Source organism: Pseudophryne corroboree, chromosome 4 (assembly GCF_028390025.1).
Source record: "Pseudophryne corroboree isolate aPseCor3 chromosome 4, aPseCor3.hap2, whole genome shotgun sequence".
In the NCBI taxonomy this organism is placed as follows: domain Eukaryota; kingdom Metazoa; phylum Chordata; class Amphibia; order Anura; family Myobatrachidae; genus Pseudophryne; species Pseudophryne corroboree.
Genome location: NC_086447.1, coordinates 459,837,497 through 459,862,218, shown reverse-complemented (window position 1 = coordinate 459,862,218; position 24,722 = coordinate 459,837,497). Strand labels below are relative to the sequence as shown.

General features: G+C 44.1%; 1 protein-coding gene across 1 annotated transcript in view; it reads right to left on the bottom strand.

The window, feature by feature from the left end:
* Positions 1 to 22,653, bottom strand: part of FHL5 (four and a half LIM domains 5) — a 170,244-nt gene extending 147,591 nt beyond the window's left edge. The window contains exon 1 of the mRNA XM_063917011.1: positions 22,567 to 22,653. The gene's annotated coding sequence lies outside the window, so the exon portion shown is untranslated. The remainder of the gene's footprint in view (positions 1 to 22,566) is intronic.
* Positions 22,654 to 24,722: the final 2,069 nt, after the last annotated feature.

The window sequence follows — 24,722 nt, the reverse complement described above, 5'->3', positions numbered from 1 at the left end:
AAAGTCTGTGGCAAACCTGAAACGTGTAACTACAGTAACCTGTCTTTGAACAGTTTTGTTAGAAGGAAAGAAAATATGGCTCCATCTTAGTTGAGACATATCCAAAGCTCTGCTAATTGTAATAATTACCAAACGCTAGTAAAGTGCACCGGAAATTTTTCGCGTTTTGTGTTTTGGTTTTGGGTTCGGTTCCGCGGCCGTGTTTTGGATTCGGACGCGTTTTGGCAAAACCTCACCGAAAATTTTTTGTTGGATTCGGGTGTGTTTTGGATTCGGGTGTTTTTTTCAAAAAACCCTAAAAAATAGCTTAAATCATAGAATTTGGGGGTCATTTTGATCCCATAGTATTATTAACCTCAATAACCATAATTTCCACTCATTTCCAGTCTATTCTGAACACCTCACACCTCACAATATTATTTTTAGTCCTAAAATTTGCACCGAGGTCGCTGGATGGCTAAGCTAAGCGACACAAGTGGCCGACACAAACACCTGGCCCATCTAGGAGTGGCACTGCAGTGTCACGCAGGATGGCCCTTCAAAAAAATAGTCCCCAAACAGCACATGATGCAAAGAAAAAAGAGGCGCACCAAGGTGGCTGTGTGACTAAGCTAAACGACACAAGTGGCCGACACAAACACCTGGCCCATCTAGGAGTGGCACTGCAGTGTCAGGCAGGATGGCCCTTCAAAAAAATACTCCCCAAACAGCACATGATGCAAAGAAAAAAAGAGGCGCACCAAGATGGCTGTGTGACTAAGCTAAGCGACACAAGTGGCCGACACAAACACCTGGCCCATCTAGGGGTGGCACTGCAGTGTCAGGCAGGATGGCCCTTCAAAAAAATTGTCCCCAAACAGCACATGATGCAAAGAAAAAAGAGGCGCACAAAGGTGGCTGTGTGACTAAGCTAAACGACACAAGTGGCCGACACAAACACCTGGCCCATCTAGGAGTGGCACTGCAGTGTCAGGCAGGATGGCCAAGGCCGGATTAAGCCTTTGGGGGGCCCGGGGCTCTTAAAACTTGGGGCCCTCTTGTCAGCAATACCCGATTGGCTGTGCCTGCTGTGTGCCCCTACACCTCCATGAGGCAGCCGCTAGCTGAAAGTGAGGCTTTCCAGTTCTCCCAGTATTTGGTTCAAAGAGCTTTGGATACCAGGGTGCAAAAGGGCAGTAAGGGCAGATGTACTAAGCCTTTAAAAAGTGATAAAGTGGAGAATGATAAACTACTCCTAATTGTCATTTTTCAAACCCAGCTTGTAACATGGCAGCTAGGAGCTGATTGGCTGGTACTTTATGTCTGTCCACTTTATCACTTTTCAAGGCTTAGTACATCTGGCCCTAACTCTTTTTGAGCAGTGAGGGTGGGAATGATCCGATGGAGCTGATAATGTTACATAACAGTTTTATAGTAAATAGGGTATGTCAACATAGGCTAAAGCCGGGTACACACTAGATGATACGCTCCATGAGCGATATCGTCAGTGTTTGCCCTTGAACTCCTGGGCAATCGATCTAGTGCATACACACTGAGAGATATCGCTAATGATAGCATTCAGTGACGTCCTCTTGTCACCACCCTGAACATGCTGTTTCTGACAACTTTGTCAGATTGACCTGCATGAACGGGTGACAGAACACCTCGTTAACGACCCATGGGAGCATTGTTAACGATATAGTGCATACACACTGGGCGATATTACAAATTATATCGCGCAGAAGGGTCAAAATGAGCGATATCGTTGAAAATATCGCCTAGTGTGTATGGGGCTTAAGATCAGTATAGGGTTTTGAAATAACATTGCAGGAGGTGGATATGGAGAAACCACAAATAGACATTAAAACTATTCAAGATAAAAATAAATTAGGCACAGAGATGGTAATAGCATGAGAGTTATTAGCTGCTTCAAGGTGGGGTGTTTGGGTGAGTGGGTGCAGAGAATGTGTAGATAGCTCTCTATGGCTTCTGCCTCTGGTGCACAATATACTAAATAAAAAAATAAAGAGAGATAAAAAAGGGCAGACTAGATGGGCCAAGTGGTTATCGGTTGTCAATTTCTATGTTTCTATGTTACTCTGGGATGGAAGTATTATGCGGCACATATTGTGCTGCTATAGCGCTTCTTTCTTTGCTTCTTTATAAGGTGAAGCAGTACTGACGAGATGTATTACCATTTTGTCTGCCAGAATGGGGGAGTGGAAACTCCCCACTTCGGTGATCCCTGCAAGAGCCCACAGTGCATCGGCCTAGTGCTGATGCACTGTGTATCTCCTCCTCACTAGCTCTACTAGGCGTGTGTGAGATCCTGCAAGCCAAGCAAGATCTCCCATGCAGTCCGGAATTGGCAGCCACTACAGCCAGGGACAGCTCTGTCCCTGGATGTGGTGTATAGTCAAAACGACACCTGCAGCTGTCGTAATCGATAGCTGCAGGTGTTTGAACGGTCAGTCCAACTCGCCGTTCATATACTGGCGGCAGTGGTGGGGACATCGCTGTGCTATCTTGTATTTAGCAGCGCATATAATGTCAGTTCACTTATAAAACACCACCATAGTAATACATGGGGGAGGATTGGTAACTGTCGCACTTAGGGGGTCATTCAGAGTTGTTTGCTAGCTGCATTCGTTCGCTGTGCAGCGATGAGGCAAAAAAAGGCACTTCTGCGCATGTGGCGCAATGCGCACGCGCAAAGTAATATTACATCGAAGGATGTCGTTTCATACAGGGTCTAGCGAAGCTTTTCAGTCGCACTGCTGGCCGCAGAGTGATTGACAGGAAAGGGGCGTTTCTGGGTGTCAAGTCAAAGGGGCGTTTCTGGGTGTCAGGGGCGTTTCTGGGTGTCAAGTGATCGAGAAAACGCAGGCGTGCCAGGAAAAACGCAGGCGTGGCTACCCGAACGCAGGGCGTGTTTGTGAACAGGAACTGAACAGTCTGAAGTGATCGCAAGCGCTGAGTAGGTCTGAAGCTACTCTGAAACTACTCAAAATTATTTTGCTGCCGCTCTGCGATCCTTTCGTTCGCACTTCTGCTAAGCTAAAATACACTCCCAGTGGGTGGCGGCATAGCGTTTGCACGGCTGCTAAAAACTGCTAGCGACCGATCAACTCGGAATGACCACCTTAAAGTGTACAGTTACTGCTTTCTCCCCTGTTGCCTTAAAATACATCTAACCCCTCTGTGTAAAGGAGTGTGATTCCTCCTGTTTCATCATCAAATACTCTTGCCATCTCCTCCGTGGACTCTCTGCCCCAGGGCTTCACCCCCACTTCTTCAAGCCTCTTTCAATGGTCGAAAACCTAGTTGATCAGTGCTGCAGACATGTGACGCCCTATAAATATAGCTTAATAATAATAATAATAATAGTGCAGCTCTTGCTGGGGCTTATTGTGGGACATGCTGCTGGCTGTGACTGAGGAATCTACCTTTATCTGTGACAGCTCTTTAAGACCAAGAAGGATCCTCCTTCCAGTCTCTCTACCTCTCCTCCTGTGCAGTGGCTGAATATTTCTGTCATCCAAGCAGTAGCCCTTACCTCCCACCTTCCCGTACTCTCCCTCCCCCAATATGCCCATCTCCTTCTCCCTTTGCTCTGCAGTGTGCACTATATTGAGCTTTGTGTGCTGTCAGACAGGCTTTTACTGCTGTGTACCTTATCTCCTATACCACTGATCAGGCCGGCATCTACAGCTTCTCCCTGCTCGGATGTTTACTCAGTCATTATGTGCCTGTGCGGAGCAGACTGGATGGGGGCTGCGGAGGGTGGGAGAGGAAATGCACACGCTCTGTTGTTTCTTCCCCTTCCTCTATCACGTGGAGCTGTGACAGACGCAGTAGAGGACAGCGCTGCTGAATGCTCATTGGTCAGAGCGCGTCCTGCCTCTGTACCTGCTCCCAGAGTCCCGCAGCAGCAGCATTTCTCTCAACTGCATGCGCGTGGGAGAGCACTGCACAGCTGACTCGTGAGACATTCCTGACTTTGTTATAACCCCCCCTGGCGGCCATTTAAGAAAATGAAAACGGCTCCGGCTGGGGGGCCCCATTAGAGATGAGGGCCCGGGGGTACTTGCCCCTTATGCCCCTGCCTTAATCCGGCTCTGAGGATGGCCCTTCAAAAAAATACTCCCCAAACAGCACATGATGCAAAGAAAAAAAGAGGCGCACCAAGGTGGCTGTGTGACTAAGCTAAGCGACACAAGTGGCCGACACAAACACCTGGCCCATCTAGGAGTGGCACTGCAGTGTCAGGCAGGATGGCCCTTCAAAAAAATTGTCCCCAAACAGCACATGATGCAAAGAAAAATGAAAGAAAAAAGAGGTGCAAGATGGAATTGTCCTTGGGCCCTCCCACCCACCCTTATGTTGTATAAACAGGACATGCACACTTTAACGAACCCATCATTTCAGTGACAGGGTCTGCCACACGACTGTGACTGAAATGACTGGTTGGTTTGGGCCCCCACCAAAAAAGAAGCAATCAATCTCTCCTTGCACAAACTGGCTCTACAGAGGCAAGATGTCCACCTCATCATCATCCTCCGATTCCTCACCCCTTTCACTGTGTACCTCCCCCTCCTCACAGATTATTAATTCGTCCCCACTGGAATCCACCATCTCAGGTCCCCGTGTACTTTCTGGAGGCAATTGCTGCTGGTGAATGTCTCCACAGAGGAATTGATTATAATTCATTTTAATGAACATCATCTTCTCCACATTTTCTGGAAGTAACCGCGTACGCCGATTGCTGACAAGGTGAGCGGCGGCACTAAACACTCTTTCGGAGTACACACTGGAGGGAGGGCAACTTAGGTAGAATAAAGCCTGTTTCTGCAAGGGCCTCCAAATTGCCTCTTTTTCCTGCCAGTATACGTACGGACTGTCTGACGTGCCTACTTGGATGCGGTCACTCATATAATCCTCCACCATTCTTTTAATGGTGAGAGAATCATATGCAGTGACAGTAGACGACATGTCAGCAATTATTGGCAGGTCCTTCAGTCCGGACCAGATGTCAGCACTCGCTCCAGACTGCCCTGCATCACCGCCAGCGGGTGGGCTCGGAATTCTTAGCCTTTTCCTCGCACCCCCAGTTGCGGGAGAATGTGAAGGAGGAGATGGTGACGGGTCACGTTCCGCTTGACTTGACAATTTTCTCACCAGCAGGTCTTTGAACCTCTGCAGACTTTTGTCTGCCGGAAAGAGAGATACAACGTAGGTTTTAAATCTAGGATCGAGCACGGTGGCCAAAATGTAGTGCTCTGATTTCAACAGATTGACCACCCGTGAATCCTGGTTAAGCGAATTAAGGGCTCCATCCACAAGTCCCACATGCCTAGCGGAATCGCTCTGTTTTAGCTCCTCCTTCAATGTCTCCAGCTTCTTCTGCAAAAGCCTGATGAGGGGAATGACCTGACTCAGGCTGGCAGTGTCTGAACTGACTTCACGTGTGGCAAGTTCAAAGGGTTGCAGAACCTTGCACAACGTTGAAATCATTCTCCACTGCGCTTGAGTCAGGTGCATTCCACCTCCTTTGCCTATATCGTGGCCAGATGTATAGGCTTGAATGGCCTTTTGCTGCTCCTCCATCCTCTGAAGCATATAGAGGGTTGAATTCCACCTCGTTACCACCTCTTGCTTCAGATGATGGCAGGGCAAGTTCAGGAATGTTTGGTGGTGCTCCAGTCTTCTGTACGCGGTGCCTGAATGCCGAAAGTAGCCCGCAATTCTTCGGGCCACCGACAGCATCTCTTGCACGCCCCTGTCGTTTTTTTAAATAATTCTGCACCACCAAATTCAAGGTATGTGCAAAACATGGGACGTGATGGAATTTGCCCAAATGTAATGCACGCACAATATTGCTGGCATTGTCCGATGTCACAAATCCCCAGGAGAGTCCAATTGGGGTAAGCCATTCTGCGATGATCTTCCTCAGTTGCCGTAAGAGGTTTTCAGCTGTGTGCCTATTCTGGAAAGCGGTGATACAAAGCGTAGCCTGCCTAGGAACGAGTTGGCGTTTGCGAGATGCTGCTACTGGTGCCGTCGCTGCTGTTCTTGCTGCGGGAGGCAATACATCTACCCAGTGGGCTGTCAGTCATATAGTCCTGAGTCTGCCCTGCTCCACTTGTCCACATGTCCGTGGTTAAGTGGACATTGGGTACAACTGCATTTTTTAGGACACTGGTGAGTCTTTTTCTGAGGTCTGTGTACATTTTCGGTATCGCCTGCCTAGAGAAATGGAACCTAGATGGTATTTGGTACCGGGGACACAGTACCTCAATCAAGTCTCTAGTTGGCTCTGAATTAACGATGGATACCGGAACCACGTTTCTCACCGCCCAGGCTGCCAAGGCCTCAGTTATCCGCTTTGCAGCAGGATGACTGCTGTGATATTTCATCTTCCTCGCAAAGGACTGTTGGACAGTCAATTGCTTACTGGAAGTAGTACAAGTGGTCTTCCGACTTCCCCTCTGGGATGACGATCGACTCCCAGCAGCAACAACAGCAGCGCCAGCAGCAGTAGGCGTTACACTCAAGGATGCATCGGAGGAATCCCAGGCAGGAGAGGACTCGTCAGACTTGACAGTGACATGGCCTGCAGGACTATTGGCTTTCCTGGGTAAGGAGGAAATTGACACTGAGGGAGTTGGTGGTGTGGTTTGCAGGAGCTTGGTTACAAGAGGAAGGGATTTAGTGGTCAGTGGACTGCTTCCGCTGTCACCCAAAGTTTTTGAACTTGTCACTGACTTATGATGAATGCGCTGCAGGTGACGTATAAGGGAGGATGTTCCGAGGTGGTTAACGTCCTTACCCCTACTTATTACAGCTTGACAAAGGCAACACACGGCTTGACACCTGTTGTCCGCATTTGTGTTGAAATAATTCCACACCGAAGAGCTGATTTTTTTTGTATTTTGACCAGGCATGTCAAGGGCCATATTCCTCCCACGGACATCAGGTGTCTCCCCGGGTGCTTGACTTAAACAAACCACCTCACCATCAGAATCCTCCTTGTCAATTTCCTCCCCAGTGCCAGCAACACCCATATCCTCATCCTGGTGTACTTCAACAGTGACATCTTCAATTTGACTATCAGGAACTGGACTGCGGGTGCTCCTTCCAGTACTTGCAGGGGGCATGCAAATGGTGGAAGGCGCAAGCTCTTCCCGTCCAGTGTTGGGAAGGTCAGGCATCGCAACAGACACAATTGGACTCTCCTTGGGGATTTGTGATTTTGAAGAACGCACAGTTCTTTGCTGTGCTTTTGCCAGCTTAAGTCTTTTCTTTTTTCTAGCGAGAGGATGAGTGCTTCCATCCTCATTTGAAGCTGAACCACTAGCCATGAACATAGGCCAGGGCCTCAGCCGTTCCTTGCCACTCTGTGTCGTAAATGGCATATTGGCAAGTTTACGCTTCTCCTCAGACGCTTTTAATTTTGATTTTTGGGTAATTTTACTGAACTTTTGTGATTTGGATTTTACATGCTCTCTACTATGACATTGGGCATCGGCCTTGGCAGACGACGTTGATCGTCTCGGCTATGACTAGTGGCAGCAGCTTCAGCACGAGGTGGAAATGGATCTTGATCTTTCCCTTTAACCTCCACATTTTTGTTCTCCATTTTTTAATGTGTGGAATTATATGCCAGTATCAATAGCAATGGCCTACTACTATATTTACTGCGCAAAACTAAAATGCACCACTGGTGGACACTGTCAGCAAACTGCAAAACTGTCTAAAATGCACCACAGGAATAGAATGTAGATGGATAGTATACTTAATGGATGACGAGTGACGACACAGAGGTAGGTACACAGCAGTGGCCTACCGTACTGCTATATATAGTATACTGGTGGACACTGTCAGCAAACTGCAAAACTAAAATGCACCACAGGTACAGAATGTAGATGGATAGTATACTTAATGGATGACGAGTGATGACACAGAGGTAGGTACACAGCAGTGGCCTACCGTACTGCTATATATAGTATACTGGTGGACACTGTCAGCAAACTGCTAAACTAGTCTAAAAAAATGCACCACAGGTATAGAATGTAGATGGATAGTATACTTAATGGATGACGAGTGACGACACAGAGGTAGGTACACAGCAGTGGCCTACCGTACTGCTATATATAGTATACTGGTGGACACTGTCAGCAAACTGCAAAACTAAAATGCACCACAGGTATAGAATGTAGATGGATAGTATACTTAATGGATGACGAGTGACGACACAGAGGTAGGTACACAGCAGTGGCCTACCGTACTGCTATATATAGTATACTGGTGGACACTGTCAGCAAACTGCAAAACTAAAATGCACCACAGGTATAGAATGTAGATGGATAGTATACTTAATGGATGACGAGTGACGACACAGAGGTAGGTACACAGCAGTGGCCTACCGTACTGCTATATATAGTATACTGGTGGACACTGTCAGCAAACTGCAAAACTAAAATGCACCACAGGTATAGAATGTATATGGATAGTATACTTAATGGATGACGAGTGACGACACAGAGGTAGGTACACAACAGTGGCCTACCGTACTGCTATATATAGTATACTGGTGGACACTGTCAGCAAACTGCAAAACTAAAATGCACCACAGGTATAGAATGTAGATGGATAGTATACTTAATGGATGACGAGTGACGACACAGAGGTAGGTACACAGCAGTGGCCTACCGTACTGCTATATATAGTATACTGGTGGACATTGTCAGCAAACTGCAAAACTAAAATGCACCACAGGTATAGAATGTAGATGGATAGTATACTTAATGGATGACGAGTGACGACACAGAGGTAGGTACAGCAGTGGCCTACCGTACTGCTATAAGTATATATATAGTATACTGGTGGACACTGTCAGCAAACTGCAAAACTGTCTAAAATGCACCACAGGTATAGAATGTAGATGGATAGTATACTTAATGGATGACGAGTGACGACACAGAGGTAGGTACACAGCAGTGGCCTACCGTACTGCTATATATAGTATACTGGTGGACACTGTCAGCAAACTGCAAAACTGTCTAAAATGCACCACAGGTATAGAATGTAGATGGATAGTATACTTAATGGATGACGAGTGACGACACAGAGGTAGGTACACAGCAGTGGCCTACCGTACTGCTATATATAGTATACTGGTGGACACTGTCAGCAAACTGCAAAACTGTCTAAAATGTACCACAGGTATAGAATGTAGATGGATAGTATACTTAATGGATGACGAGTGACGACACAGAGGTAGGTACAGCAGTGGCCTACCGTACTGCTATAAGTATATATATAGTATACTGGTGGACACTGTCCGCAAACTGCAAAACTGTCTAAAATGCACCACAGGTATAGAATGTAGATGGATAGTATACTTAATGGATGACGAGTGACGACACAGAGGTAGGTACACAGCAGTGGCCTACCGTACTGCTATATATAGTATACTGGTGGACACTGTCAGCAAACTGCTAAACTAGTCTAAAAAAATGCACCACAGGTATACAATGTAGATGGATAGTATACTTAATGGATGACGAGTGACGACACAGAGGTAGGTACAGCAGTGGCCTACCGTACTGCTATATATAGTATGCTGGTGGACACTGTCAGCAAACTGCTAAACTAGTCTAAAAAAATGCACCACAGGTATACAATGTAGATGGATAGTATACTTAATGAATGACGAGTGACGACACAGAGGTAGGTACAGCAGTGGCCTACCGTACTGCTATATATAGTATACTGGTGGACACTGTCAGCAAACTGCTAAACTAGTCTAAAAAAATGCACCACAGGTATACAATGTAGATGGATAGTATACTTAATGGATGACGAGTGACGACACAGAGGTAGGTACAGCAGTGGCCTACCGTACTGCTATATATAGTATACTGGTGGACACTGTCAGCAAACTGCTAAACTAGTCTAAAATGCACAACAGGTATACAATGCAGATGGATAGTATACTTAATGGATGACGAGTGACGACACAGAGGTAGGTACAGCAGTGCACTCTGCACTGTACTACTCCTATATAATATTAATTATACTGGTGGTCCCCAGTCCCCACAATAAAGCAGCACACTGTGAGCACAGATATGGAGTGTTTTTCAGGCAGACAACGTATACTGGTGGTCACTGTCAGCAAAACTCTGCACTGTACTCCTGCTATAGCTGCTCCCCAGTCCCCACAATTAAGCAGTGTGAGCACTCAGCACAGATATATCATGCAGCACACTGAGCACAGATATGGTATGGAGCGTTTTTTTCAGGCAGAGAACGGATAAAAAAAACTGGTGGTCACTTATCAGCAAAACTCTGCACTGTACTCCTAACAGCTGCTCCCCAATCCTCCCCACAATTAAGCAATAAAAAACAAACAAGAATCAACTGTCTTCTACAATAAACGGAGAGGACGCCAGCCACGTCCTCTCCCTATCATCTCCAATGCACGAGTGAAAATGGCGGCGACGCGCGGCTGCTTATATAGAATCCGAATCTCGCGAGAATCCGACAGCAGGATGATGACGTTCGGGCGCGCTCGGGTTAGCCGAGCCATACGGGAGAATCCGAGTATGGCTCTGACCCGTGTAAAAAGGGTAAAGTTCGGGGGGGTTCGGTTTCTCGGAAACCGAACCCGCTCATCACTACCAAACACTGTTGAACTTTGAATATTTGTGGTTTTTCAATAATATAGCTATTTTATAGCATGCACATTGGCCCTCATTCCGAGTTGTTCGCTCGGTAATTTTCTTCGCATCGCAGCGATTTTCCGCTAATTGCGCATTCGCAATGTTCGCACTGCGACTGCGCCAAGTAAATTTGCTAAGAAGTTTGGTATTTTACTCACGGCATTACGAGGTTTTTTCTTCGTTCTGGTGATCAGAGTGTGATTGACAGGAAGTGGGTGTTTCTGGGCGGAAACTGGCCGTTTTATGGGTGTGTGTGAAAAAACGCTGCCGTTTCTGGGAAAAACGCGGGAGTGGCTGGAGAAACGGGGGAGTGTCTGGGCGAACGCTGGGTGTGTTTGTGACGTCAAACCAGGAACGAAACTGACTGAACTGATCGCAGTGGCAGAGTAAGTATCGAGCTACTCAGAAACTGCAAAGAAATTTCTATTCGCAATTTAGAGAATCTTTCATTCGCAATTTTGCTAAGCTAAGATTCACTCCCAGTAGGCGGCGGCTTAGCACGTGCAATGCTGCTAAAAGCAGCTTGAGAGCGAACAACTCGGAATGAGGGCCATTGTCAGATATCCCAGACCAGTCCAATATGCCAGGGCATTAACTCACATGGACAACCCTGGGACCCAGAGGGCTCTTAAGTATTTGGGGATAATGATCCCTACGTCACTGGAACTGTTATATGCAGTTAATGTTGCACCGGTCCTGACGGCTGTTCGGGTCCTCCTAGACAGGTGGGTTAATTTACCTTTGTCCTTGATGGGTAGGGACACGGTCCTTAAAAGAGTGGTGTTCCCGAAACTCTCATATGTTTTGCAGATGCTGCCATTGTGCCTTACAAAAACAGACTGTAAGTCGGTGAATTCCATGTTCTCTAAATTTTTATGGGGAGGGAAGAAACCTAGGATTTCTTATGCTAAACTTCAGTTGCCAAGGGCGGAGGGGGGCTGGGAATCCCAGACTTGGAAGCGTTTAGTAGAGCAGTGATGTTCCGTTATGTCACGGACTGGTTATGGCAGCGTTCCTGCTTTACCAATTATACATTGGAGGAGGAACTGTTTGCCCCCTTCTCTCCCAGCGCCCTCCTCCACACCCCAAAGAACAAACTGTCGGCAGCAATTAAAACAAATGTTATCCTTTCTGATACTTATAGAGCCTGGCACTATTCCAATTCCAAATTACATAGACACCCGACCTCCTCACGATACACAACTTTCTGGGGGTACCCTTGCTTCAGCCCGGGGCTGGAAAATGCTAACTTTACGCAGTGGCGGGAGAGGGGAATTTCGTCTATTAGAGATGTGTTTGACCCTGGGGGACGACATGTGCTGTCCTTTGGGGAATTGAGGTCCAGATATGGTATAGCAAATTCAAATTTTAGATGTACCTGCAAGCCCGACATTTTGTCACTACTAAGGCGGTCCCTATGCCCTCGCCAGACATACAGGATCCGATAGCCACTCTCCTCACTCTCACGAATGCCTCTACTTATCGTCTATCATTATATTATGATCATTTACGGGTGATGCAGGAGGAAAAGCTATGGAATCGCACGATTTCTAATTGTGCGGGGGATATACCAGATTTCCCGGCGCAATCAATCCTACTGAAATCCTGTCGATATACATTTAAATATTTACATTCGGCTCAGCTTCAGGAAGTGTATTTTAAGTTATTAGGGCTTATATAGCCCCAGCCCAAAGAAGACATATGATCCCGGATGAGACAAGTGAATGCTTAAAATATCATGTGTCAACTGTCAAGGGCCTCCTTCTTTCACTGCTTCTGGGCATGTAGGAAGATTGCTACGTTTTGGAACAAAGTCATTGCTTTCATTAACAGATCTCTCTCATTGGGGGTTCCAGAGACCCCATAGCTTGTTTATGTAATTGTTTTGAGGGTTGGCCTCTTGGCTCAGACAGGAAGCGAGTCACCCCCATTCTCACGGTCATTCTCACGGTGGCTAACAAAGTTATTCTGAATCATTGGACGAAAAAGTCGTCCCCCTCTTTAGGGGAATTAAAAAATTTGCGTTTACGGGTCCTCTATTTCGAGCACCAAGCCACCTTGCCAGACATTGAGAGAGGGGTTGCTCGCTTTTATTCGAAATGGGAGCTTTACATTGACAGCATAGACATTGCAACACAGGGCTATATTGAAAGGCTTTTTGAAAATACCTCCTGGATTCTCTATAAATGTGTGGATGCTAATTAATATAAAGTGTATACTTTGCTGTTTTGAGGCTGATGAGTACATAAGTTGTTTGCACTGTATGTATTCCGCGCGACTACGGAGTGAATTGTCTTGTCTCCCCCTTCCCCTTTCCCTTCTTGTTTTTCCCCTTATTATTATTTTATCATATTTATAAGTGGGTGGTAATAGTTTACGGTTTAAAGTGTATGAATACAGGATATGTAGAAGTAGGTGGCACAAGATGCAAGGCACTGAGATACCCGCAGTTCTGCTATAGCGGGGATGTACGTCTGTATTTCTGCCTTACTTATAACTTTTTATTATGAATCACCACGGTATGTAACTCTTTACATTATGAAAAAAAGAAAATAAAAACAGTTTTACAAAAAAACTCACATGGACATTGGTTATTCCTTCTTCTGTGCTTCTTTAATTACAGTATGTTCTCATTTCAATGTCAGGCAGCTTCAAAAACTGGCTCCCATGTACGGTATGCCTGATTGACATGGCACGATTTAGGTTTGCTCTCTAGGGGCCAATGTAAATGTACATTTCTAAAATAGTTCTTCATACCCTTCAACACCCCACATTGGCCCCGACAGAACAAAAAAAACAACTTGCCATGTCAATCAGGAATACATGTGAGCCAGTATCAGAAGCTGCCTGGCATTGAAAACAAGAACAGAATTAAACAAGGGGCATTGAAGGGTATGAAGAACTGTATTAGACATGTGATAGGCATTCCTGGGCAGCTACAGGTGGTTAGGTGTAACATAGTATGGGCGTGTTACTGGAGTGACATGGGCGTGTTGCTGAAAGTGGCTGTGTACAGAGATGCTGAATCACCCATATTCGAGGCCATACTCAGACAGATGATCTGGTCCTAGCAGAGGGCTGGTGCAAGTTTCAGTGGTGTGACCGATGGTGGCGTATAAAGATGCACAATGCATGATTGCAGCATCTGTAGGCACTGACAGTGGGTGTCTCAGTCCTTGCACATGTGGATGCATGGATGTACACAAGGGAAGGGTATTGTAGCAGCATTAGAATAGTCGCAGAAAACTGCAGCAAAAGACACAGTCTGCGTCCAAACTAGAAGCAGTCCCTATAAGGAGGGATCCTGCCCCCTTGACAGACCCCACCCCCTCAACAGAGTCCATTAGGGCTGCTTCTAGAAATTTCCATGGCTGGTTATCCATCCCAATACGCCCCTGGTACAATTAGATAGACATAGTAGTGAGCAGTGAGCACACTGGGGCAGTAGTCTTCTTACAGTACAGTGTACTAGTGAAAAAGAGAAGCAGTAGGGAAAATGGAAGACAATCTATATATATATATATATATATATATATAAAAGGGGTGTGGTATGTTAGGTAGATTAGACTTAGGTCGACAGCGTCTAGGTCGACCACTATTGGTCGACAGTAAGTAGGTCGGCATGGTTTCTAGGTTGACAGGGACTCTATGTCAACATGAGAAAAGGTCGACATGAGTTTTTTTTACTTTTTTGGGTGTTGTTTTCTCTGTACAGTGACCGGGAACCCCAATTAGTGCACTGGCCATGCTTCGGGCAAGGTGCCTCGCTCTGCTACCGCTGCGCTCGGCACAGGTTACCATTACCAATTGTAGTCCACGTGGATCGTAAAGTATGAAAAAGTAAAAATAAATAAAAAAAATGTGAAAAACGCATGTCAACCTTTTGTCATGTCGACCTAGAACCCTAGAACATGTCAACCTAGAGTCCCTGTCGACCTAGAATCCATGTCTATCTACTTACTGTCGACCAATAGTGGTCAACCTAGACACTGTCAATCTACTTACTGTCAACCACCTAAAGACCAGATCCCATATAAAAGGCAAATACCACTGACTCATCACAAAATCTACTGATCCATAAGGACTAGGAACTTGATATTTGGACAGTAGCTTGCTTTTGTGATGTAGGCACCCACTAAGAAGGGATTTTACAAACTTCCACTCACAAAGGGATTAAAAGGGGTGAGATGATATTTGGAATGCCCCCCCCCTCATAGAGGAGAGTTAAGACAGCTCACCCAGCCAGGGCTATAAAGAATGCATGGTGCCGAATATACCAAGTCGCGGAGGGGGGACGACACATGCTCTGTTCCTGGACTTCCTTGCACTGGCAGAGCAGTCCATTATTCAAATAGGGGAGCCACATCAACTGCCACCCCTAAACACTGTCAAACATCGATGGGTGTGGCTCCCCTATTTGAATAATGGACTTCTCTACAACTACCACTGGCAAGGCAATCAAGCCTTATGGATCAGGAGATTTTGTGATGAGTCAGTGGTATTTGCCTTTTATATATATATATATAGATCTCAGATATAAGTACTTAACCAACCTATTTCCGGTCAGGAGAGGATAGTGTCCCAATTATCAGAGGTTAACCTGTCACTTGAACTAAACATTGGCAAACCTCTCAGAGAGTAAAAGGAGGAAAGGAGAGATAGATATTTTGGGGAGGTATTCAATTGTTTGAAAAGTCAGTTGGGTGTCTGTTTTTTCCTTTTAGGAAAAAACAGACACCCAACTGACTTTTCAAACAATTGAATTCCCTCCTTTGACTCTTAAATGCATTAAAGGAAAGCTTGATAGTCAGCAACTGTTTATCTGCTGTATAAAGGGTACCGACAGATCTCCCAGTGACCTTAAGTGTTGTGCGAAAATCTTTACATTTTAACCTCAAAGGACGAGTTCTAAGGAGAGCGAGAAGCTAAGCAAGAAGACCAAGGGCCCTTTGAAATAGAGTTAGCCTATCCCTGCAAACCTTATACAGTGGGCGGAGCTTGGCCTGTCATCCCAGCATTTACAGCACTGGGCAGGCCAGCATCAGAGGAGGGATGGGGCAGAGAAGGAGGCGGATTATTCTCCTCAGCGCCAGCGCTTTTCATCTCTTTGTGATTTTACTTGAAATTCCGTAGCGAAGCACGGGTATTCAGCTAGTAATTTATATAGCAGCAACACTGAAAGGCAGACAAGGACGGTTTCAGGTTTCAGCTGATATACCCAATAGACTGCTTGGAGCACAGTGAGTCCGGAATCTCCTGCAGTGGAGCAGTAATAAGGACTCCTACTAACTTCCATGCCTTGGGGGTGTCCGCTCAATTGTTAGAAAACCTGGACTTGTAATACAGGGCAGGGATAGACTGGGGCTACTATTCGGCCCTGGCATTTGTGAACGTCTCTGCACACCGAAGGTGTGTGCACATGGCACAGGGGGTGCACAGACATGGCGCACAGTAGTGTGACATGAGTCATGGGAGCATGGACTCGTGGCATGCCCCTATTTTCCCAGAGACACATGCTTTGGGTGGGGCGGGGGAGGGGGGTTGCCAAACCAGAGAGCCAGAAGATGCACTGCGCGCATCCTTCCTTGTTCTCTGTGGGACCCGACCAGCCCACCAGACAATCGGCCCTTCTGGCATATGCCAAATTGGCAGTCCGGCCCTGAGACAGAGGACTGTACAAAAGGAGCACACACAATGTTGGCCTAACCTGGAAAAAGGAACAATCCATGCCAGTTCTTCTTACCTAGTAACCTGATACACTGTAGATTGTGAACACAGGGATTATAAAGACTATTGTGTACCTCTAGACATTTAAGCCTTTATAGGACATTTTTTTAATTAAAGTTTTGATCTATCTTACATTAATTCACCTCCATAATCAATTACATTGAACATTGTTGATAATATTTTGTAATATTTATTGTGTATATTGTTTTTTTGACCAATTGGCAACTGCTTACTAGCATAAGATATTAATTAATTAATTAATTAATGTATTTATTTATTTTATTATGAGGAATATGTGTATATGGACATTTACCATACCAGACTTCTTGTAGTTTTAGCGCAGAACCTTTCAAATAAAAACTTGATGCATTTTTTTCTTATTTAGAAAAAATGTTTGTGTATGTGCACCCATAAGCGCACAGTGGGGTAAATTTACTAACATTCGTAATTTTCGGAAAAAGGTCAAAGTTCAATCACGAATGACATCGAAAGTGTAAAACTGCAACTTTTTGAATTTATTACGCCTAATTTACTGAGCTGTCGTATTCGGATTTTTAATTTGTTCCGATGTCGATGTCATTCGTGTTTTTTTCCCGTTTTTTACGGCAGTGATTAGCAAAACACTGCCGACTTTATCACAATGAATCTCGGCCGGATCTGTGTGATCCGTGCTGGGGTTCATTTTTTTTTTTTTTTTTTTTAAATAAACACTGTAAAACTTTTAAAAAAATTGCGTGGGGTCCCCCCTCCTAAGCATAACCAGCCTCGTGCTCTTTGAGCCGATCCTGGTTGCAGAAATATGGGGGAAAAAATGACAGGGGTTCCCCCATATTTAAGCAACCAGCATCGGGCTCTGCGCCTGGTCCTGGTTCCAAAAATACGGGGGACAAAAAGAGTAGGGGTCCCCCGTATTTCTAAAACCAGCACCGGGCTCCACTAGCTGGACAGATAATGCCACAGCCGGGGGTCACTTTTATATAGTGCCCTGCGGCCGTGGCATCAAAAATCCAACTAGTCACCCCTGGCCGGGGTACCCTGGGGGAGTGGGGACCCCTTCAATCAAGGGGTCCTCCCCCCCAGCCACCCAAGGGCCAGGGGTGAAGCCCGAGGCTGTCCCCCCCATCCAATTGGCTGCGGATGGGGGGCTGATAGCCTTTTGTGAAAATGAAAAGATATTGTTTTTAGTAGCAGTACTACAAGGCCCAGCAAGCCTCCCCCGCATGCTGGTACTTGGAGAACCACAAGTACCAGCATGCGGCGGAAAAACGGGCCCGCTGGTACCTGTAGTACTACTACTAAAAAAATACCCAAAAAAAGACAATACACACACACCTTGAAAGTAAAGTTTTATTACATGCATCCACACAAACATACATACATACTTACCTTATGTTCACACGAGGGTCTGTCCTCTTCTCCAGTAGAATCCATGGGGTACCTGTTGAATAAATTCTACTCACCAGATCCAGGGTCCCAGGCTCCTCGTAGCATCCATTTGTAATCCACGTACTTGAATAAAATAAAAAAACGGAGAGCCGAGCCACGCACTGAAAGGGGACCCATGTTTGCACATGGGCCCCCTTTCCCCGAATGCCAGAAACCCACTCTGACTGATGTCTAAGTGGGTTTCTTCAGCCAATCAGGGAGCGCCACGTTGTAGCACCCTCCTGATCGGCTGTGTGCTCCTGTACTGTCTGACAGGCGGCACACGGCAGTGTTACAATGTAGCGCCTATGCGCTCCATTGTAACCAATGGTGTGAACTTTCTGCTCAGCGGTGACGTCACTTTAGGTCAACCGCAGGGCAGAAAGTTCTCACCATTGGTTACAATGGAGCGCATAGGCGCTACATTGTAACACTGCCGTGTGCCGCCTGTCACTCAGTACAGGAGCACACAGCCGATCAGGAGAGTGCTACAACGTGGCGCTCCCTGATTGGCTGAAGAAACCCACTTAGACAGAAGTCAGAGTGGGTTTCTGGCATTCGGGGAAAGGAGTCCCATGTGAAAACATGGGGCCCCTTTCAGTTCGTGGCTCGGGTATCCGTTTTGTTATTTTATTCAAGTACCTGGATTACAAATGGTTGCCCCGAGGACCCTGGGACCCTGGATCTGGTGAGTAGAATTTATTCAACAGGTACCCCTTGGATTCTACTGGAGAAGAGGACCGACCTGCGTGTGAACATAAGGTAAGTATGTATGTATGTTTGTGTGCATGTATGTAATAAATCTTTACTTTCACGGTGTGTGTGTCTTGTCTTTTTTTGGGTATTTTTTTAGTAATAGTACTACAGGTACCAGCGGGCCCGTTTTTCCGCCGCATGCTGGTACTTGTGGTTCTCCAAGTACCAGCATGCGGGGGAGGCTTGCTGGGCCTTGTAGTACTGCTACTAAAAACAATATCTTTTCATTTTCAAAAAAGGCTATCAGCCCCCCATCCGCAGCCAATTGGATGGGGGGGACAGCCTCGGGCTTCACCCCTGGCCCTTGGGTGGCTGGGGGGGGGGACCCCTTGATTGAAGGGGTCCCCACTCCCCCAGGGTACCCCGGCCAGGGGTGACTAGTTGGATTTTTGATGCCACGGCCGCAGGGCACTATATAAAAGTGACCCCCGGCTGTGGCATTATCTGTCCAGCTAGTGGAGCCCGGTGCTGGTTTTAAAAATACGGGGGACCCCTACTCTTTTTGTCCTCCGTATTTTTGGAACCAGGACCAGGCGCAGAGCCCGATGCTGGTTGCTTAAATATGGGGGAACCCCTGTCAATTTTTTGCCCATATTTCTGCAACCAGGATCGGCTCAAAGAGCCCGAGGCTGGTTATGCTTAGGAGGGGGGACCCCACGCAATTTTTTTAAAGAAAATAACCACTTTCCCACCCCTTCCCACTGATATACATGCACGGATCTCATGGATCCCTGCATGCCTATACAATCACGGATTAAAAAAGCAGGTCTGTTTTTTTTTAGCACTTTTTTACGAGTTGTAACTTTTCACGGCAGTGTTTGTTTTTTTTTTGCTTTGCACTTCTTAGTAAATTACCGAGATTCATACTTAAACAGCCGAGTTTTGACCGATGGTGTATTCATTTGTATTTTTTTTGTTGGACTTCCAAAAAATTACGAATGCCCTCATCACTGCCGTGATTATTGCTTAGTAAATTACCGAGATGACACTTTGATGAAAAAACGGCATCTCGGTCAAAATCGGGACCTTAGTAAATATACCCCAGTAAGTCTGCTGCTGAACAGAAATGTTAGTAACACAGTATAGTATTTAAATATGTAATTAGCGGCCAAATGTATTAGATGGATCAATAATCATACATATGACACCCTTCACCTGAAAGCCTTGTGTAACAGTATGATTCCTATCAACATCAAGACATACAGTAAATAGGATGGGAACATTCCATGCATTTGGAGTCTGATCAAAAACATAATGAACTACTGGGAAGATTTTCCAGATTCATACTAAATCCAGCTGTTATAGGTAGAGAGCACAACATGTAGGCTTTAATGCATCTCCTATAGATTGTAAGCTTGCGAGCAGGGCCTTTCTACCTCTCTGACTGTTATTACCCAGTTTTGTTTTATCACTGTTGTTTTCATTTGGGTTTTTTTTTATGTGTTTATCATTGTTGTTTCCAAATGTAAGGTGCAACAGAACTTGCTGCACTTTATAAGTAACTGATAATAAATAAATAAATAAATAAATAAATAATAATCTCACTGTACTATATTGCTGATACAGGGGGGCATCCAATTAGCCGCCATAACATGATACACGATTGCCGCTAATGTTATTGCACCAAAAAATCAATTAACGCAGCCTGCGCTCTCCTGTTTATCGCACCTATCCTATTCCAAATCGGTGATAACGGGATTTGTGCAATAATTCTAGCCGGCAAAAGCTGAGATAAGTATTGAAGAAAGTGGGGAAATCTTCCTGTACCCCCAAAAAAGTCAAACTAACATAGGGAATCATTATAGAAGTCTATTAGTGGCCTTAATAAAACTAATTGGTGTCATTAAATTGGGTCAAATGGCTGTTATATGCATTTTTTCAGCAAAATAAGTGCTCTCATTATTTTTTATTGGGGGGGGTATTTAAATATGGATATAATTATATATTAAGATCATTTTAGGTGTCTTTTAATAAAAAAGTGGAAACAGACCAATTACTCCCACCTACAAGCCTAAAAACACTTGTCCCACTCATAAAGCACCCCAGTATACCTGTCCCATACCTTGTACCCCAATTTCCATTCCTTTGCATTTTTCTGACCCCAAAAATGACATGTCATCATTTGGGTATTTACAAATAATTAAAAACTTCTAAATGCCTAATTAGTCATTCAGGGGGATGTCCCAGGGGTTCTGAGCCAAATCCCAACATTTTTACCTTAAAATAGGGATTTCACACTACTTATCCCCATCTCAGGGGGTGGTGTAGAGAAATCCGTGATAAACCCTAATTGGATACCAAATTATAGCATTTGCGATAATTTATCGCAAAACCGTATTATCGCAGCTAATTGGATAGCCTCTACAGTGTGTAATATAAGTCCTGGCTATAAAATTGAATGTCACACAGCATAAGTACATATAATTGACAAATAATCACTGTGCTATCACAGTAAAACTTTAGGTCGTGATTAGATGTTGGAAATTGATATCAGCAAGATGTATAGCAATTGAACTAAACTGTTCTAATAGGTTATTAAATTCCAAGCTCTATGTCTGTCTAGAATTATGAATGAATTGAATTTGGTTAATTTATTTGGCTATATCTGTGAATGATGACAATTTATATAATAATGTCTGGTGAAATCAAAATATTGTGTCAATATATGGCCTATAGTATATAAAGTGCATAAACATGGTGTGTGGGTTATAATGTACAGTAGTTTATGGCAGGTCACAATAACTCTTATTTTGGCAACATTTGAATACTACAAATTAAAAATAATCAAAATGGACTAATGTTTTGTTCATGAATTCAAATTCCTCAATAGTACATTTATTAGCAAATGTATAGTCATTTAAGTAAAACAAAACAGTACATACTGTACAAGTAGCTTACATACCATATTAATTAAAAACTGGACAATTAATTGTAAAGTTCAAATACATAAGGGGTACATTTCTAAAGGTATATCGGTTTGTGTGTCAGGTGATAAATCACACATTTACTAACACTCAAAAAATTAAATTAAATTTAAAAAAAAAGTATGTAAGCAAATGTATGATTTAGCCCCTAAAAACACAATATCTTTGTTGAATGATTTGTATTTAATTAAAATAGATCTTTAGTAAATTTACCCCAAGGTGTGCTTAATTGAGGGTCATAGTTCAATTTGTCTATCACCTGTCCAATCAGGTGTGTAGCAAGAAAAAATAATTGGATAGAGACAACTCAGATCCAATAAGCTACTAATGGTTTGAGCATTAGTAAATCACAGCTACGGTATATTCTGGGAATACATATGGGAGATACGGGATGCCGACTGTCACTATATCGACATCGGCATCCTGTCAGCTGGCTGTGAGGCAGCGAGTGCGCTTGCCATGCTTCAGACCCAGTGGAGAGCTTCACTAGCCACAGGTTATATTCCCATTAGGGTAGTGGCATGGACCCACCACCCATGTGGGAATACGGGGCTATGGTCAGGATTACGATAAAACAATCAAAAAGAGCTTAATTTCCCTAGTCATTATGTCCTATTACAATATTAACTAGATTTATGAATTTCACTATGTATAATAAATATATATATATATATATATATATATATATATATATATATGTGTATATATATATATATGTGTGTGTATATATATATATATATATATACATAAAATATAATTTCCTGTGATCTAACAAGTAGACTCCAAACATGCATGGCTCATTATAAAGAGTTTAAAATATAAATATACTAAAAAGCTCAAACACTTTTGTTAAAATGAAATCATTCAAAAGATTAGACAAAATATGAATTCTACCACCTCTGCTAATTACTGTCATACTATTAAGGGGAACAGGGGTAAAACAATAAATATAAGGTACACACAAAACATATTTCAGTATTTGTATGATTCAATGCATGTTAATAAGTAACATGTAACACATAGGTACTTACAAGTTACAATTTCCTCTCAGATGAGCTACTGGTGGCTTCTAGAGACGTTTGCAGACACATACTGAACTCAGCGAGCAGTGTTTCTGTAATTTAAGTCTTGCCAGATTTTGGCTCTTTCGCAGAGATGGTTTGTTATTCTTGAAATCTCTCCAAATGTTTCTGTCTCACATAGCAATAACGGATGTTTATGTTGGGGTCCTAAACTTGCAAATTAAAGAAAGCAGAAAATATTTTTCTAAAAAATTTATAGTTCAGCCGCTTTTCCTTTTAACCGTGGCCAGGACCTAAAGGACTAACTTGATAGAATTTCAGGGGCTACAGCAATGACTGGAATGTGTATCGGCATACAGTAGTTGTGGACAAGGCAAGGGCAAAATGATATATTAAATTCAGCATTAGTTATTCTGTTGAATAGATAGCTATTACATTAATATAATGTATATTAGGCACCATTAATTCTGTCTCTTAAGTGTTACTGGAAAAAAAAAATTAAATGAAGAAATATATGAGTGTGATTTAATTAATAAGGTAACATAACTGCTTATGGCATAAATTTGTTCAACTCGAACATAAACATATCATCAATAGTATGGCCTTGGTACAGATTATTTTTCCACATAGTTCCCACACTTGTCTAAGCATTCCTTCCAGCAGTACACCAAGGCATCTATCCTGGCATCAGTGTCAAGTGCCTGAAACCAGGACATGATGACTTACTGAACTGCACTGTCAGCTGCGAATCTCCTTCCACACAGGAGCTTCTTCAATGGTTCAAAGAGATGGAACTCACTCAGGGCCAGGTCAGGGCTGTAGGGAGGATGGTCCAGTACTTTCCAATGGTAGCGCCGTTAACAACTCACGTGTGAGGTTGGCTGAATGTGACCTGGCATTATTAAAGGCAGTGCACCAACACAAAACCTGTTTCCGTGACATGATGTTATCAACGCACATCTCGACAAGTTGGCGATGAATTTCAGCAGCTGATGTGCCCATTAGATACAGAAATCTGATAACACTATGCACCTCAATGTTTGCCCATGTTTCAGCCAGCCCCACAATCTTCACAGTATGACTGATATGAGACGCAGACTAATGGCCATGAGGGGAAGCGGTAGTCTACCTGATCTGGCCTGGTGGAAAATGGAATAGAGAACATTACACACATGAGAGGTCTTGTTACTTTACTTATTGAGCCACCCTCGTAACTGGAGTCTCTCAGAGGCTTTGCCATTTCCTGCAACACAGCCATATAACCAAAAAAGTTCTAGGATAAATGGTCGACCATGTTAAGGTCGACAATCATTAGGTCAACCACTATTGGTCAACTTGGGAAAATGGTTGACATGCCACAGGACAGGTGGGCACATGAAAATGTCGACATGGATTTAACTGTTTTTGGTGTTGTTTTTTTGTAACATGACCAGGAACCCCAATTAGTGTACTGTGTCCTCTTGCACAGGCAAGGTGCCTGTGCTGCGATCGACACAGGTTACTATTCCCAATCATAGTCTACATGGATGGTAAAGTATGAAAAAGTAAAAAAATCTTTTTTATAAAAAAAAAAGGCATGTCGACCTTTTCATGTGTCAACATGTTCTGTGTCGTCCATTTTAATGTTGACCATTTCCTATGTCGACCATGTCAGTGTCAACCAATAGTGGTCGACATATTCACCGTCGACCTAAGTAGTGTCGACCTACCATCTGGATACCAACCAAAGCGCACAGTATTTACTATAATGGTGTTTTAAATTGTAGGACTGCTGTATTATTTTACAGTGAAAACACAGTATACATTTTCACACAGCTTATTGTCATTAAGTGCACTTTGGATCTATACAATTATCATAATTTATATTAAAAAGCATTAAGAAACATTTCCAAATTGGACATGCAACTTATTCATCTAAATTTGATTAAAAGTCTTGAAAATGGATTTGCTGAAGTGCTGGCTAGAAAAGCATTAAGTATAGGTAGTACCTTTTCAGATAAATCTTTCTGCCCACAGAACAGTGGAGGATTTACCACAAGGCAACCAAAGCAGCTGCTTAGGGCCCTGTGGGTCCCAGGGAGCCCTGCAGGTCCCAAGGGGTTCCTCGACAAGGCTGAACAAAAGGCATTTCCGGCGGACTGCGAGTTTCGACGAAATTGTACAAG